Consider the following 17,447-nt stretch of genomic DNA (forward strand, 5'->3'; position numbering starts at 1 on the left):
TGGGCTCATTAAGAAAAGACACTCCTGTCCCTCAGGAAATAAAAGGGTTTTAGGAGCTCTGTGTCAAGAACCTCGGACAAAGACCAGATATATTCTTAATTACACCACAGCTTGCCACCCACTGTCACTATCCTGGGCACTGGGTGAACAAGCCGGAGGGGACCCCAGCCTCCTACACCTCCCGGGCCATCAGACTTGATCCCCAGCTCCCACTCGCCACAAAGCCTCTTGTCAGCAGTGAGTCTCTGCCAACTTCCAGCCCCGTGGTGGCAATGAGGAAGGGACATCGTCCCTGCCCCTTCTGAGCTCGCACCCCTTGGCTGGAGAGAAAAGACTGGCACAGAGGAAAGGAGAAACCCGAAATGGAAGAGCGAGGATGGTGATAATGCAGAATCTGAGAGCCAGAAGATGACCATGGGTCAAGCCCAGCTCTGCCCCTCGGTGACTGAGGGCTTGCAGGTCCAGCTGAGCTGGGCGGTCTCTGGAATGCTCCACGGAAAAAAAACGTAACTTGTTATGGGGTAGTTGCCATGGGGTGGTGTCCAGCTGACATTTTTGTGCTTCTAATTGAAAAGAAAGAATTGCAAACAGTCCGGCATACCCAGTGTGTTCCAGAAACTGTGGGCAAAGAGAAGGGAGTGATGACAGGCAAAGAAACAGAGAGAGGAACAGAGGAAGAGAGGGACTTCGGCTCCTCTTCCACCCTCCACCCGATACGTCCCTCCCCCTGTTGCAAGCTGGGCCCTCTGGCAAGCAGAGCTGAGGCGAAGTTAGAAACACAGAATCTTTATTCCCACCAAGAAGTCCACGAAAAGATGCTCAACATCATTAGCCTTTAGGGAAACGCAAATCGGCACCACAGTGAGACAGCACTTGTCACCCAGGAAGTTGGCCAGGATGAAAAAGACATACAGGGACAAGTGTCGGCGAGCACGTGCAGAAGTCAGAGGAAAGAAGATGCTTTGGACGGAACACAGCCTGGGGAGGTTCTCAAAAGGTCAAGAGTTACCATACCAGCCAGTAATCCTACTCCTTGAGAAATAAAACTGTACATGAGTGTCATGGCCATGTTCTTCACAACTGGAAAAAAAAAAAAAAGCAGAATGACACAAATGTCCATGGACTGGCAAATGGATAAAAGAGTGGAGTAGAGCCTTATGATGGAATATTACTTGGCCAGAGAAAGGGATAAAGGGCTCCTACAGGCTGTGACATAGATGAACCTCAAAATGTGAAGTGAAAGAAGCCACAAAATGCCCAGAATAGGCAACCTATAGAGACAAAGAACATTCGTGGCTTCCAGGGCCTGGAAGGCTAGGAGGAAATGAGGGTCGTGACTGTTCCCCAGTATGGGCTTTCTTTTCAGGGCAACGAAAATGTCCTAAAATTAACCGTAGTGACCGTCGCACAACTCGGTGAATATACTAGGAACCACTGAATTGCACACTTCAAATGGATGAGTTGCAGGTATGCAGACTGCATTTCAACAAAACTTATCCAATAAAGCTTCGTGAGGAGCACAGGCGGTGGAAGGAGAGGTGGGGCAGGGAAGCAGGACCCGGGAGGCCTCAGGCCACAGTCCCTCCTGACGGAAGCTCCACTGGCCCTGCAGGGAGCTCCAGAGAATACTGTGGGGGTGACCTGGGTGTCGTAGCACCCCCGGCTCAGTCACCGGCCAGGGGCCACCCAGAATGGTGGGAGTGGACTGGAGAGCTAGGACGGCTCCCGAGGGAGCTCACAGCTGGGGCCCGCGAGCAAACCCTGCTCCTTGCCCTGGGCCGGATCCCCGATCCCCGTTCCTCGCAGCCCATCGCGAGCAGTGTCCCCGTCTGCCACACCACCATGATGCCACCCCTACAAAGGGGAAGCACGGTCACCCCTCCCACGGGGACAGCAGTCCACAGCGTCCTCAGGACATTCCTGGGCTCTAGTCAAGCCTCCCCGGCCCAGCCCCCGAGGCTGTCAGTGAAGCATTTAGTGAGCAGCTACTGCTTCTTGGCTCCTTTCCTGACACCGGGATAGCTCACACGGAGTTCCTTCCTGTGGCGGCACAGCGGCCCCCACAAGATGTGTGGGTGCATCAGCCACGCGCCGTGCGGCCCTGCCCATGCCCTCTGGCTCCCACCTGCCCACAGAGCCCCTGGAACTGCCAATCACGAGAAGGTAGCCAAGGAGGCCCACAGTGGGGAGGTGGGGAGCCCTGTCTCCTCAGCCTGGGGTCACCCTGAGTCTGTGGGCCTCACCAGCTTGCACCTCCAACTTCTAGCTCCCCATGAAACCCAGAGTTCAGGAGAGCCCAGAAGGGCAGACACTTTGCAGCTCCTCATCCCCTCTTCCCTGGATCCCTCTTTCTACAAACACCGCACACCCAGGCCAGACAGAAGTTTCTCTGTATGTTAATGGAAACGTGTGTGTGTGTGTGTGTGTGTGTGTGTGTGTGTGTGTCTGTGTGTGTCTGTGTGTGGTATGTATGTGCACAGGACATATGCAGCCAGTCAAAAATGCCCTCCTCTCTCCCCAGCACATGGAGAAAGGACTAGAATTTAGGCATCTGACTCCTAATCCCGTGTCTGTCCCCAGAATTATCAGACGGGGAGGCACTGCTCCCCCCACTGCTCATCTGGCTGGCTGCAGAGGCAGCCCTGAGAAGTGAGTCCTGGACCGCAGTACTGGGGCTGGGCGAGGGGTGCTGCTGGGGTGGGGGAGTCTCTGCACAGGACCTGGGTGGCCACAGCCCTCAGTGGAGGCTTCTTGTCCCCAGACACAGCCTAGATCCCTACACATACACACACACACACACACACACACACCTCACCCATCCTCTTTATGCTCTAAGTTCTAGTCCTTGGGCCCCCAGGACAGTGGCCGTCCCTGATGGTGTGGGGGGAGCCATTGGGTGGCCTAGGAGGCACCTTTCCACCTTGTTCTAGGATGGGTACAGGGACTGCCCAGTCCTCAACTCAAATCCCTCTTCCCATAGTTCTAGATTACATGTAATATCAGGGCCATCATCCAGCGCGACCAGGAAGGCTCCACTGAAGAGAGTCCACCCTGGGGACCCCCCACAAGGCCTCTGAAGTGGCCCCCTTGGGTGCTGGGTCCCCACCTCAGGCCAGGGAGGGCCTCTGGAGGCTGTTTATGTGCCAGCTAAGGGCAACCAGCTCTGAGCCTATTGGGGAGTGGTCTTCCCAGCAGGCCATGGGGATCCAGGGTGAAGAGGGACCCAAGAGTGCCACACACTGCTAAGAAGGGGTGCTGGGGTCTGGCTGGGGTCAGACCTGGGTTCAAGTCTCCAGCTTGCCCCAAGGCCCCCTCTTCCTTGCTAGGCCCCAGTGTTTGCCACCTGCACAATGACAGAGCTTGAAGTTCTCTGCAGGCCTTTGCAGCAGAGATGCTCTAAGATGCCAAGCAGATCAATGGGAGATCCTGGAAGCGACCAGTCCCCATGGGTGGGCTGGCCCAGAGAGCTCCCCAGGCCGGTGGTTGGCCTCTCTAGCCTAGCAGGGCCCCACCCCAGCTGTATCACTCGCCCCTGAGTCTCTAGGCTCTGGGAACTCCCGCACTGTTCAAACTCACAGAGGACAAGACACATTTAAGTCCGGAACACAGACCAACATTACCTTTGGGCTAACAGACAGCTCTGTGCCCCTCAACTGCTGCTCTCCTGAGGGGCAGAGCCAGGTGCTGCTGAAGGGAATAGGGAAGGATTCTATAGGAGGAAGAGGAAACAAGCTTCAGACTCCTCAGAGATGCCCAGCCCCAGTGGCCCACCCCACAGCTCCTGGGCTCCTGGGCTCCTGGCAGACATAGCAGTGCTGTCGCCACCTCACTTTCTTTCTTGCAATCCTCCAGACCGTCATCATCCATCCATCACATGCAGCACCTGAGATGACACCTCCACTTGTTGTCAGGGGCTATCACTTTGATGGCAGATAGATCTAAAGTCTTCACACAAAAGGAAAATTCCAGAGTGTCAAAGATCATTCTTAAAAATCTCCTTGGGCTTCCTGGATGGCTCAGTCGTTTAAGCATCTGACTTTTGATTCTGACTCAGGTCATGATCTCTGGGTCGTGAGACCAAGCCCCACATTAGGTTCTGGGCTGGGCACAGAGTCTGCTTGAGATTCTCTCTCTCTCTCGCCCTCCCTCTGCCCCTCCTCCTGCTCCCTCTAGTTCTCTCTCTCTCTGTCTCTAAAAAGAGAAGGCAAGAGGAGAGGAGGGAAGGGAAGGGGAAGAGAGGAAAACAGAGGAGAGGGGAGGGAATCGAATCTCCTAAATCTCAAAGTACAGGATAGCTCAGACTCCTAAGGGATCTGACCCAGGTGTTTTTCCCACAGATCACTGTGCTGTTGGTTGGGCTCAATGTGTCTGGGGGTCTGGAGTCTATGAAAATGCTTGTCTTTGGGACGCCTGGATGGCTCAGTCGGTTGAGCATCTGCTTTCTGCTCAGGTCATGATCCCAGGGTCCCGGAATGGAGCCCCACATTGGGCTCCTGCTCAGTGGGGAGCCTGCTCCTCCCTCTCCTTCTGTCGCTCCCCCTGCTTGTGCTCTCTTTCTGTCAAATAAATAAATAAAATCTTTAAAAAAGAAAATGCCTGTCTTTAAAAACTACACTTCCTCAGGGCAGTAAGAGATGCATTGGGGACTGAGCTTGACAAAGCAAAACCAAAGCCCCATGTTCTCTCCCTGAGAATAATAGAACCGTCAATGGTGGGGCAAACCCACCCAATCTGGATGAACTGCTAGCTTTCTCTTCTGCAAACAAGGAGCATAAAGTTAAGGGGGAGTGGGGAATTTGCAGGAGTTAAATGCCGTTATGATGCAAATGCACTTAATTTGGCATCCCCACAATATCTTAGGAGCACCTGCTGAACATTTTTCCATAGTCCATGTTTCAGTAACCTCGTGGTATAAATCTGTTAACTGGGATAGGTGTTTATTGTTCTTGAAGGAGGGATTCCCAAATCTGACTCCTTTCTGAGAAACTCCTCTCCTTCCAGGACTCAGTGACAAGCCACTCCTGCCTTCAACTGCAGAAGCAAAGCTGGAGGAGCCAGGTGCTTGCTTTCCTGACTCTCTAGCAGCAAAGGTGCAAGCATGTGACTTGAACTCTCTCTCAGGCAACCAGATGGACCTCTCCAGATTCAAAGATGCAGAGAATCGGAGACTTTCTTGGGTGGGAGGCTGTGCCCATGACAGCAGGGACACTAAATTAGCAGAGGCAGCCAGGGAGCGAAGCAGTGACTCCCACAGTCAATATGGAGAAGACTGACGACCCAGCAGAAACAGTGGTGATGGACAAGTCACAGCAGAGGGAAGCAAATGGCCAAAAAACCGGCCAAGAGATGCGCAACACACTGGTGAGTCAGAAGATGACTGATTAGACACCCTTTCACACTCAACAGCTTAGTGACAATGTTAAAGTCCAAACCCTGGAAAATGGCATCTCTTTGAAGTGTTGTAAAACAAATGCCAAAATGTAGAAAGCTGGCGATGTACATACCCTGCCTCCAGCGGTTCTCCATCTAGGTATGTATGTACCAGATAGAGAGTTCCAACCCTGGTGTGTAGGACAGAAATATTGATCCTTTCCAGGTCTGGGGGCAACCACGGGGGTTAGGCTAACTCAGTATGGGCCCGCTGCAAGCTGCAACACAAGCAGCCTACCCCCGGGCTCTCAACTCCATCCTCTTTACCCTGAGATGGGTGCATTATCATACTCTGTTTAGGCTGCAAGATGTGAAGCAGGCAGGGAAGTATTGTTCATACCTGTGCACAGGTCAGAGATTGCAAAGATGGCCATTACAGCATTGTCATAATAGGGGGACACGGAGACCATGTACCTCTCTATAATGGATGCTGTGGTGAGCTGCCTAGATGACCTTCCGTACTCGCTGCCCCATCTCCTGGGAGCCTTGGCTACTAATGGCTCATAACTGAGTTCTTCTCTGAGAATGGCCTTCAGTCAAGGGGAGCTGCCTTGCTCACCTTATACGCTTTCCCCGGGGAAGCCTACCTCCAATGACAGATCTATGCAGAGGTATAGACACCCAGCCCCTTAGTGTCAGCTCAGCACAAGTCAGTAGGGCTTCCCCAGCTCCAGCCGCACTCCCTCTACGATTCTTTAAGGCTTATGATGCATTTGTGCTGCAGCCCACCTTCTCTTCCATCCAAACCTGCTTCCCACAGTCCCTCACACAAATCGGTCCTGAGAGCACTCTCATGAGCCACCTGCATTTAAATCTCCATCTCAGAGTCTGTTTCTCTAGAAACCTATGTGTAACAGAGGTGGTCCAAGAATAGGCACCTTAAATTGGGATTTTGGAGCTGGATCCAAAATCCCTACCTGGCCAGATGACTGAGAGGACCCATCACTGGAGATAGGTGGAATCACAAGCACCTGGCATGGGGAGGTGTTAACATTCTCACAGAGGGTGAACTGGGATAGGAAACTGGCAGAAGGGAACACATCGGTGCTACAACCTCTCAGGCATTTGAGAGAGACTGGATGGCTCTTGTTGAGTGCAATAAATGCAGCAGGGAAAGACAATGAAAGGCTGAAGGCGATTAATCACCAGCTTATGGTGAAGTACAGCTCTCATCTCCTACAGCAAGAGGGCATAAAAAGCTCAACATCGAGCCCAGGACTTACTCATAAAAATAGCAGCACTCCAAAGAAAGCAGAATTCTCAACTGATTCTGACAAATCTGCTTATGCCCAAATTAGCCCCCTGGTTGGTCAGGGGTGGGACCTTGGCTCTTAAGATGGGGTCAGGATGCTCAAGAATCATGAAACCCTAGATCTTCCTGAACCCTCTGGCCCCACAGAAATGGCCCCTCCTCCCCTTTAATGATGCTTCCCTGGGTGCCTGTGTGGCTCAGTTGGTTAAACATCTGGCTTCAGCTTGGGTCATGATCCTGGTGTCCTGGGATACAGCCCCACATTGGGATCCCTACTCTGAGGGGAATCTGCTCCTCCTCCTCCCTTTGCCCTTCTCCCTGTTTGTGCTCTCTCTCAAATAAATAAATGAAATCTTTAAAAAAATTTTTTTAGGGATCCCTGGGTGGCACAGTGGTTTGGCGCCTGCCTTTGGCCCAGGGCACGATCCTAGAGACCCGGGATCGAATCCCACGTCGGGCTCCCAGTGCATGGAGCCTGCTTCTCCCTCTACCTATGTCTGCCTCTCTCTCTGTGTGTGACTATCATAAATAAATAAAAATTTAAAAAAAATTTTTTAAATAAAGGTTCTTCCTTTTGCTTAGAAATGGTGCATAGGCCTCGATCTTGTAAAATAGACTTGACTCCTAACTCTCCTCCTGGCCACCACCAATAACTAGGATCAGATCATAGCCTGGCCCCAGTGCTGAGTGTACAAAAGAGGGAGAGGATTATATCCTGAAGATTCTGTGGGATCTTATCAATCTACACTGACAAGAGCCAGGAGAACACAACGGAATTAGGTCCTGAGGGTTCTTAACGGAGGGAGATGGACTATAATGTTGGATAAAGGAGAGTATATTGATGAGAGCGCTCTCCCATGATGAGATTGAACACCCTGGCAAGGACCTTGGGAAATGGTACTAATGCAGTATAGAATGGATCTTATAAGCTTAGAGAAAGTGATGGACTGTACAAAGTGAAGGAGAAATGCCAGAGCTGTCACAGCAGATGGTGGAGGAAGGAATGCTCATAGACTCTGGCATGCCTAGAGGGGATATACTATGCAAAGGCAAACTAACCCACCAGCTGGCTATGTTCCATGGACAGCCCAAAGGGCACTGCATTTCCCAACATAGTAGGGAATAATGTAGTGAGGTAGCCCCAGCATCACTAAGGAGCTCACACCTAGGACACCAGCCCAAGGTAGGAGATGCGTTATAGAACAGACTCCCTCCTCACGATGGGGATGATAAGGTCTTGAATAGATACTTAACCATTGGAAGCAGAATGGTACAATCACCGTAATGAAAAGCAAATCTGCAATGGCAACCAGGAGAGCATGATCCAAAAATAAAGATTAAGGAAATTAGTAATAGAATAAGACATCTTCAGGAGGAAGATAGATGGGCAGCTAACAGGGTAATGCTCAATCTATACAACCAAAAGAAATCAAGGATGGATTATCAGAAAGCCAAGAGTAGCCACCCAGCAGCTTACTAAAGTCACGGTTCCTTGGCGAATTTCTGGACCTGGGCCCATTCTCAGACCCAGGAACCACTGACTAAAGGAGAAACTAGGTTGCCACAAAGAAGAACCCTGCAACACCATGGCAAGTATATATGGTCATAATCCCCCCAGATTTTCTCCAAAGGGATGTACAGTCCTTTACATGTACATCCACACACTTGAGAAAGAAAAGTGTCCTGTACATTTCAGTGACTTTCAAATAAAGGATCTGAATTGACACTGATACTCAAGGAACTGAAGCAGAATCATGCCCCCTACCTTTAAAGAAGGATATGTGGGGACAATGGGGACATGTGGGGCAATATGTGATATCCTGGCTTGATTCACACCTGATTCACAATGGGTTCACTGAGACCCTAGACCCAACCAATGTCATTCTCCCAGCCCTGAATATATGATAGGAAGAGACATACGTGGTACAACTTCCCTACCCGCACTGGCTCCAGGGCCAGTGGTAGAGGCCAAGTGAGAAGCCGCTGACACCACCCTCCCATTCTAGCTGAGGATAGTATGTCAAAAACAACATTGCCTCCCAGGGAGAATGGCAGAGATCAGTGCCACCCTTAAAACCTAAAGGATGTATCATTTCCATCACATTCCCATTTAATTCAAACGTCTGGCTCCTAAGTAACAGGTGGTCTTAGAAGATGACAGTGAACAATTGTAAATTCAAGCAAGTAGTAGCCTCACTTGCAGCTGCCCGATGATGTGCAATCTTTGCTAGACACAGCCCCAAGTACATAGTGTGCAGCCTTTGATCTGGCAAATGCATTCTTTTCTATTCCTTTCAGGAAAAGGATCAGAAAGATTTCCCACTCATGGAAGAAGAGCAATAGTATACATTTTCAGCTTTCCCAGGGCTAAGTTAACTCTCCTGCTGTCTATCATAATCTAGTCCAAAGAGACTGGCTGGACATCCCACAGAAAATCACAGTGATCTACTATATCAATGACATCATGCTAACTGGATGAACAAGCAGTGGCAAGTATTTTGGAGGCTTTTGTAAGATATATGTATTTCCAAGAGTAAGATTCAAACCTTATGGTAAATGCAGGATGCCACCGTATCAGTGAAGTTTTTTAAGAGTCCAGTGGTCTGGGATATCCCCTCCAAAGTTAAAAAATAAAACAGCAAATTATTGAAAACTGTACCTCCTACCACAGAGGATAATGTCTAAAAGGACTTTTCAAGTTCTGGTGGCAGCATACGCCATACCTAGGAATATTGCTCCCGTCTATATATCACATGATATGTAAGGCTGCTCGTCTTGAGTGGGACTTAGAGCAGGAAAATGCTGTACAGGAAGATCTAGACTGTATTGTGAGTAACCCTGCTACTTGGGTCATATGACTCAGCAGACCCTATGGTATTAGAGGTATTTGTGATAGAAAAAAGATGCCATGTAGAATTGGCAATCCCCAACAGAAGGGTAAGAATGTACCATTTGCAACAGAAAAGTATACACCTTTTATAAAATATACACATTTTTAAATAAAAACACACGTCTTTTATAAAATAGTTCCCAAAGTGTTACTGAACCTGGTTAGAAATGAACCATCTGATCTTGAACCTCAAATGACCACACAGCTGAGTTCCATCAGACCTGCTAAGTCAAAAGGTTGACTAGGCCCAAGAGCAACGACCATACAATGAAAGTAGACCATCTCAGATCAGGAACAAGCAAGGCCTGAAAGTATAAGGAAGCTGCATGATTGGGGAGCCCACACTGCCATGTCATCCATCACTGGTTCCTCTCTTTGAACTCACACCAATGGCCTTTGGGTTGGGGGAAATCTTTTGACCAGCTGATGGAGAAGGAAAAAGCCCAAGCTCGATTCATAGGCAGGTCATTTCAGTATGTGGTACAAGCCAAAAATGATCTGTTGTTATTTTGCCATCTTGGAAGAGGTAAGTGAAAATCTTCCCAATGTCAGAGCTTTGGGGGACATGTCTGATCATTCCATTTGTGCAGGAAAAGAAGTAGCCTGAGGTAAGACTCTACATGGATCCATACGCTATTTAGTCAGAGGCTTGGAAGGAAAAAAAGCAGGAGATTGGTGTCAGGGAGGTCTGGGGAAGAGGAACATGATAGACACAAGAGAGTGAGTATCAACTGTAAAGATCTATGTGGCTTGTGTTAACTCTCATCCGAGAGCAGCCGCCATATAAGAGGCGCAAAACAACCAAGTAGACAGAACAACTTGGCCAGTCAATGTCTGCCAGTCTCTGTAGTTGGCCACCTCAACGCTGGTAAAATGGGCTCATGAATAGAGTAGCCACAGCAGCAGGAATCAAGGCTACATATGGGCCAAAAAGGTGAGCTGCCACTTGCCAAGGTGGATCTAGCTACTGCCACTGAAGAATGTCCACTATGCCAACACAGACCAACATCGAGCCCTCAGTATGACACTATTGCTTAAAAAGAACAACCAGTCACTTGCTTGGACCCCTACCACCCTAAAAGAGTCAGAAAATCTTCTTGGCTGGAGTCAACACGTATTCTGCATATGGATTTGCCTCTCTTGCTTGCAGGATCCAGTCAGTACCACTACCCTAGGATTTGCAGAGTGGTCTATCTACTAGATATCTACTATTGCCATCTGGGATGACAATGCCTCAGATTAAGAAACCCACTTAACAGCAAAAGAGGTGCAATGGTGGGTAAATGACCATAGGCTGCCTATCACAAACCACACCACTTAGAAGTTACTGGCCTGAAAGGTGTAGCCAAGATGCCAACTTGGAGAGGACATTCTGTGAGGATGGTACACTATCCTTCAGGATGTGAATAAACTCTAAAGCAATGACTACTATGCATGGCATTCCCAATAAAGTAGTTGGGTCCAGGAACCACAGTCAGAAGTGGGTGTGGCCCAATTACCGTCATTTACCATAATCTAACTGGGGGATTTGGGTTTCTCATTCCTTTAACTTTAGACTTTGTGGATCTAGAAGTTCCGACTTCCAGAGGAGACATACTTCCACCAGGGGACACATTAAACTTAAAATTATAGCCATCATCTGGTTACTTTGGCTTCCTCATTCCAAGAGGCTAATAGGCAAGGAGTTAAGTCACTATACTGGCAAGTATAACTTCATCCTTATTAGCAGAAGGGTGTAGGGCTGCCATTATATAATGACAGCAGAAAAAAATACATTAGGAAACCAGGTAATCAACTGAGTGTCCCTTAGTATTTCCAAATTCTGACAGCAAATGGACACCAACAGTAATTATGGTCTGGGAAGAATATAATGAACAAGAGTACAGCTCCTCAATGATGAAAGGCAGAGTCACACCAGCAACCAGCAGGAAAGCCACCTAGACCAGTAGAGGTGCTAACAGAGGATGAAATGAACATAGAATGGGTATGAAAGGAACACGAATGGACAGCATAAATGGGAGATGATGAGATCTGACATGGCCTCAATACCAGCCATGGTGACAGGGGCTACAGATGTCCCACTAACTTCCCTGTTGTCATTTTTCCCAGAATACTGGAGAAACTACTCCCAGAGGTGGTGAATTTACTATGTGAAGCAGGTGGATCTGAGCAGTGCAAGATCTGGACTGTATTGGATGCTGCGCTGAGCTGCCCAGATCCCCCCTGAGGACAGAGGCACTCCCCTCTTTCCCCAACTGCCAGAAGTGTTAGCTGCAGGTGGTCTCCACATGAGTCCTCTCTGGGACTTAACCTTCAACAAACAGAGCTACCTCACCCAACGTTATGGCCCTTTCCCGGAGACAGCCTTCATCCAATGACTGGACAATGAGGGAGCATAAACATCTGGAAACTTGTCTTGATGGAGGACAACTCTGAAAGGCTCACCCCATTCCAGCGCACCCTGTAGGGATCAGCTGAGGTCTCTGTCCCAACCACATCACACTCCCACCTCTCTCTCCGCCTGGTTCTGCTTCCCTCGCTCCTTCACACGTGGTCTTCCTGAGAACACTCCCCAGCACACTTGCTGCTCACAAATCCCTGTCTCCAAGTCCGCTTCCTGGAAAGCCAAGCCAAATGGATTCAGTGGGGGAAATTTTAGGCTCTGTGATTTATTCATAAATGAAATTCCATACAGCTTTTAAAAGGAATGAACTCGAATGAGGTAGGTCAACAATACTGAAAAAAATGTAACAAATATGAACTTGTGTGAAAAATAAACAAGAAACTGATATGAAGATAGGAACATGTAAAAATGTTATCCACAAGAAACAATATTATATGCTATTGTATGTAACTGCCATGAAGATATTAAAACACAAATTTGGCTCCCTAAATTTTTTTAAAGATTTATTTATATTCATTCAGAGAGAGAGAGAGAGGCAGAGACACAGGGAGAGCAGGGAGAAGAGGGAGAAGCAGGCCCCATGCAGGAAGCCCGATGTGGGATTCGATCCCGGGTCTCCAGGATCACACCCCAGGCTGCAGGCAGCACTAAACTGCTGCACCACCAGGGCTGCCCTGGCTCCCTAAATTTATCATAGTGGCAGCTTCTGTGGAGGAGAGGAAGAAAATGAATGTAAAGGGCTTCAGAAAGGACTTTAATGTTTTAAGTGATATATTTTTTCTTCTGATTTTTTAAAAAAATTTGAAACAGAGATGACAAAATTTAGTCATATGTTAGTTCTGGGTAGTTGAGCATATTTGTCATATTGATTTCCTCTAGCTTTCTGTATTGAAATTTTTGCCAAGCTTTAAAAAACGTAATACAGGGGGCCTGCCCAACTCTTGGTTTCGGTTCAGGTCATGATCTCAGGGTTGTAGGATCGAGCTCCACTTCAGGCTCCATGCTCAGCAGGAGTCTGCTTGAGATTCTCCCTTTCTCAAGAGAAAATAAATGAATAGGGCGCCCTTCCCAAGGGAAATAAATGAATAGGGTGGTTTTTTGATACAATAAAGTATTATCAGCATTCTGAAAAGCATGAAGGTGTGCAGTGTTCACTGGGGGATCAAGAGAGAAGGAATCCATAGGTGGAATCCTAGGGACAATATTCCAGACCCCAGGAACATCCAAGCCCAGTAAATGCTTCAAGACCAGAACGGGAGGACCATCTGGTGTGGCCAGAATGGAAGGCCTGGGTAAAAAAAAAGGCTGGGAAGCCTGAAAGGAGTGGATAAGGAAGAGCCTTTCCCACAAATTCGTGCACATGCACACACACACACACACCATATGCGCACGTGTGTACACACATGCCTTGGTTCTTCCTAGGAGCTGTCACCCTGATCTGGGGACTTCACACAGACATGCTGGAGACTCCACAGAGAAGAATAAGTTCTAAATTGTGCAAAATGTGGCCATGTCTGACCCAAGTGTACGTTTTTCTGGATCTGATGGCCTGTAATAAAAACACTAAATAACATACTCTTGTCAATATAATGAACCACTGTGGGCCACGACCCTGGAATCAGGCCAAGCTGGGTTCATATTCTGGCTCCACCATCAAATACCCAACTAGCCTGGAGTAAGACAGTGACCTTTCTGAGCCACAGGTCCCTCCTCTGTAAACTAGCAATGACAGCAGGCTTTCCTGTGGATGGGAAGACACTGTGGGGCAGCGCATGCAGTGTGGTCAGTGTCCAGCACAGAGCAAGCCCTCCACACCTGTCCATCTCCAGATCGCCAGGGAGGACTCTCCCAGAGCCTCCTGCCAGGTGCCCTTCCCAAGGAAAAGTCACCCTGCCTTGGGATTTAGTGAGGAAAGGAGCCCTTCCTAGACAGTCTCCAAATTCCTCACTCCCCAAACCGGAGGGGATAAAAGAGTTCCTTAATTGGTACCACAAAGACTTTTCCACGGAGAAAGAAATAGAACTTCTAAATTAAAGGCAGATTTCTCTGCAGGAGGGGCAGCTGGCCTGAAGCCGGAACCCAGCTGCTGAGCCATTTTCTGGGAGGGAGGCCAGAGTGGAGGGAATAGTGTCTGGGGAGTGCATGCACCCCACCCCAAGTTGCCTGAGTGTTCCTCGTGTTTGCTATCTGATGGGCACCTTACAGGTGGTTGGCCCTGCCAGTGCTGCCTGGCCGTATTTCCAGCTGTAGCTTGGCCAGGCTGGTTCCTTGTGATGGGGCCCTGGGAAAGAAGACAGGCTCAAGGAGACTCCAATCCAGCAGGCGGGCAGAGCCCTGCTTCAGGAAGCTATAACCCCCAGTGCAGGCTCGCTGGGACAGTGGGTGGAAGAGGGGTACATCAAGGTGTGCTCCCCATGAGAGATGGGGAGGCCACCAGAGACCCACTGAGAGGTCTCCCGGTGCATGGCTGGGCCTCCTGAATGGCCTCTGGTCTGAGAAATGACCAGGAAACCAGAACCAAGTACAGATTTCAGGAGGCTCAGGAGCCCTGTGTTTGGGCTACATGAACATTCAGTCATACACTTACCATGCTTTCATACATTCATTTGTCGAGAATAATTTGGGAGCTCCACCACATGCCCCAGGGTCTGGGACTCAGCAGTGACACAGCCTGGCCTCCTGGACTTTTCAGGGAAGTAAGGCATGAAGCTTGACTTGTGTGCAGGCTGCCACAGGACTGGGGCTCCCGACCCCTCCCATCCCAGGCCACCTCTGCCCCTAGGCCTGGCATGGGTCTACTATACCATATGGACCCCGCTGGTTTCAGACTGAACCCTAGTTTTGCAGAGCTGAAATGCTGGGTCAAAAGTCTACCCTTGGCCCCTAATATAACCACTGATTCAGGTAAGGATGATCAATTAATGTGTTAAAAACCATTAGGTGAATTGTCAATGCATAACTGAACATTCACGTTGTACAAAATAAGACCTTACAGATTTCCTTCAGGCCCAGGAGGAAAAAAATGGAACCAGAAAGGGTAAGGCGGTCCCCACTCCAACCCAGGAGTCAGTCATAAGTGAGAAACAGTGGGACAACCAACGAGCTTTTATCTGCCCACTGATACCATTTGAAGCTCTGAGCTATCACAGGATATGCTCCAGCCAGAAGATGTTTATTAGGGTCCATCAATTTGAATTCCTGTTAAGAGGATGTAAAACAAGCTGAATGGTGACAAAAGGAAGAACCCCACTAACCATGAGCCACTCCTTCATCCAGCCACAACAAAGGGTACTGTGCTAGATGGAAGGCAATCCAAGGGACAGGTGCCCCCAGGCACTGCAAGGTCTTCCACTTACACAAACTGGCTACAACACATTGCTAAGAGAGCAGATTTCCTTACCAAATATGAGGCTGGGTATCAGATGATATTTAGAAATAATGATTTAGGGACGCCTGGTGGCTCAGCCCCCATGATTGACCAGCCTGTGCCAGGGAGGTGTGCAGGGCCAGTCTGCAGAGACGCCCTCAGAAGTCCTCCTCTCTCCCCCTCTCTGGCTGTCTCCCCCTTAGCTGCTCCCTGACCTCCAGACTCAGTGTCCAACTGTCTGTCTACTTGGAAGCTCTACTTGGATGTCCAACAGCAGTCTGGAACCCACCATGCCCCCAAGAAACAGCCCTCACCATCACCTGCCCAAAGCTCTGCCTCAGAAGTGACCCCACCGTGGGGCACCTGGGTGGCTCAGTGGTTGAGCATCTGCCTTCGGCTCAGGTCGTGATCCTGAGGTCCTGGGATTAAGTCCCAAATCAGGCTCCCTGCAGGGAGTCTGCTTCTCCCTCTCCCTGTGTCTCTGCCTCTCTGTGTGTGTCTCTCATGAATAAATAAATTTTAAAAAAAGAAATAATGATTTACTTCATTAAGTGCGATGATGTTATTTTAGCACAATAGAAAATGCTCTCATCTTTTAAAGAGGCACACTTGAGTAACCAAAAAAAAAAAAAAAAAAATCCAGAATGTTCATGGTTCCTTGTGGTAGACACAGATGGCCTCCAAGAGTCTCATCCCCTGTATACATGTCCTGAGGGTGAATATGATGTGATACCACTCCTGTGCTTAGGTTACATTATGTGGCAAGAGTGAAGGAATTTCTCAGACATCCTTGTTCAGCTGACCTTAAATTAATCAAACAGACAATTATCCTGGGTGGGCCTGACCTAATCAGGTGAGCCCTTTAAAAGAGGGCCTAGAGGCCAGAAATGGAAGCCGTCAGAGAGATCTGAAGCAGCAACAGATATATCCCTGCTGGCCTTGAAGAAGCAAACTGCCATATTGTGGAGGCCACATGACAGGGAACAGAAGGTGCACTCAGGGAGCTGAGGACTTCAGTCCTACAACCACAAGAAATTGAATTCCACCAACAATTCTGTAACTCAGTAGAGAAGCCCAGAGTTCATATGAGACTCAGCACTAGCAGACGTTCTTGCTTTCAGCCTGGTGAGACCCTGAATAGAGGGGCCCCCCAGCCTGTGACTGGACACTTGACCCACAGAAACTGTAAGATCATAGATTTGTGTTGTTTTAAGCCATTCGATTTATGGCAATTTATTATGCTTCTTTATTCATAATAGCCAAAAGCCAGAAACTGCCCAAATTTCCTTCAACTCAAGAATGAATAAAAAAAATTGCAATACACTCTAAAATTGGAATCATACTCAGCAACAGAAAAGCATGAGCCACTGGTACATATCATGGCTTGGGTGAACCTCAGAAACATTATGTTGAGCAAAAGAAGCCAAATACAAAAAAGACTGTAATTCTATATTTATATTCCATGATTCCATTTACATGTTATTTAAGAGCAGGAAAAAACTGAATCTGTGGTGATAGGAATCAGAACTGTGGTTGCCTGTGTGCGGGACAGAGGAGAATTCACTGGAAAAGAGCATAAAGAACTTTCTGGAGTGATGAGAATGTTTTACATCTTCATCTTTGTTAAGGGTATGGATTACATGAATATTGCTCCTTGGTGAAAACTCCTCAAACTGTATACTTAAAATCTATACCTTTTATCATATGTAAATTATTCCTCAACTTAAAAATAATGCTAATTCTACCCTCAGGTGTTTAGACACTGGCAGACAGTTCTTCCTAGACCTGGAGGCAAGAGAGCAATGGATGGAGGGGATGATTCTTCAACATGCTCACACTCACATGTTTGCACACATGCATGCTTACACACATGTGTGCACACGTGCTTGCACACACACACACACGTGCACACACAGATGGCAGCATTCCAGGCAGACTAAGGCTCCCCTTTGGCCTTTGCCTCATTTAATGTGGAGAAGGCAACTGCCTCCCAGCTCCCAGGTCACTGCCCTGTGTGTCCGCCTGTCAAGATAAGAAGTCAGAGGCAGATGCTGCTAATTACCTGGCCTTTCAAGTGGTCCCACGGCCTCACATCTGGCTTCAT

At 48.6% G+C, this 17,447-nt stretch overlaps 2 long non-coding RNA genes across 4 annotated transcripts in view; both read right to left on the minus strand.

Annotated features, from left to right (window-relative positions):
* LOC112660205 (uncharacterized) overlaps window positions 1–17,443 on the minus strand; it is a 29,374-nt gene extending 11,931 nt beyond the window's left edge. For 2 of the 3 annotated variants that reach the window (XR_004813882.2, XR_007407552.1), the window contains exons 1-2: window positions 17,406–17,442; window positions 12,082–12,189 (exon numbers count right to left, since the gene is read on the minus strand). This is a non-coding gene — a long non-coding RNA (uncharacterized LOC112660205). Of the gene's footprint in view, window positions 1–12,081; window positions 12,190–17,405 lie in introns of all 3 variants that reach the window. The other variant, XR_003136757.2, reaches the window with a different exon arrangement.
* Window positions 1–17,447, minus strand: part of LOC112660206 (uncharacterized) — an 87,840-nt gene that overhangs the window by 21,990 nt on the left and 48,403 nt on the right. The window lies entirely within an intron of this gene.

This window comes from Canis lupus, chromosome 2, assembly GCF_003254725.2.
Source record: "Canis lupus dingo isolate Sandy chromosome 2, ASM325472v2, whole genome shotgun sequence".
NCBI classification, from domain to species: domain Eukaryota; kingdom Metazoa; phylum Chordata; class Mammalia; order Carnivora; family Canidae; genus Canis; species Canis lupus.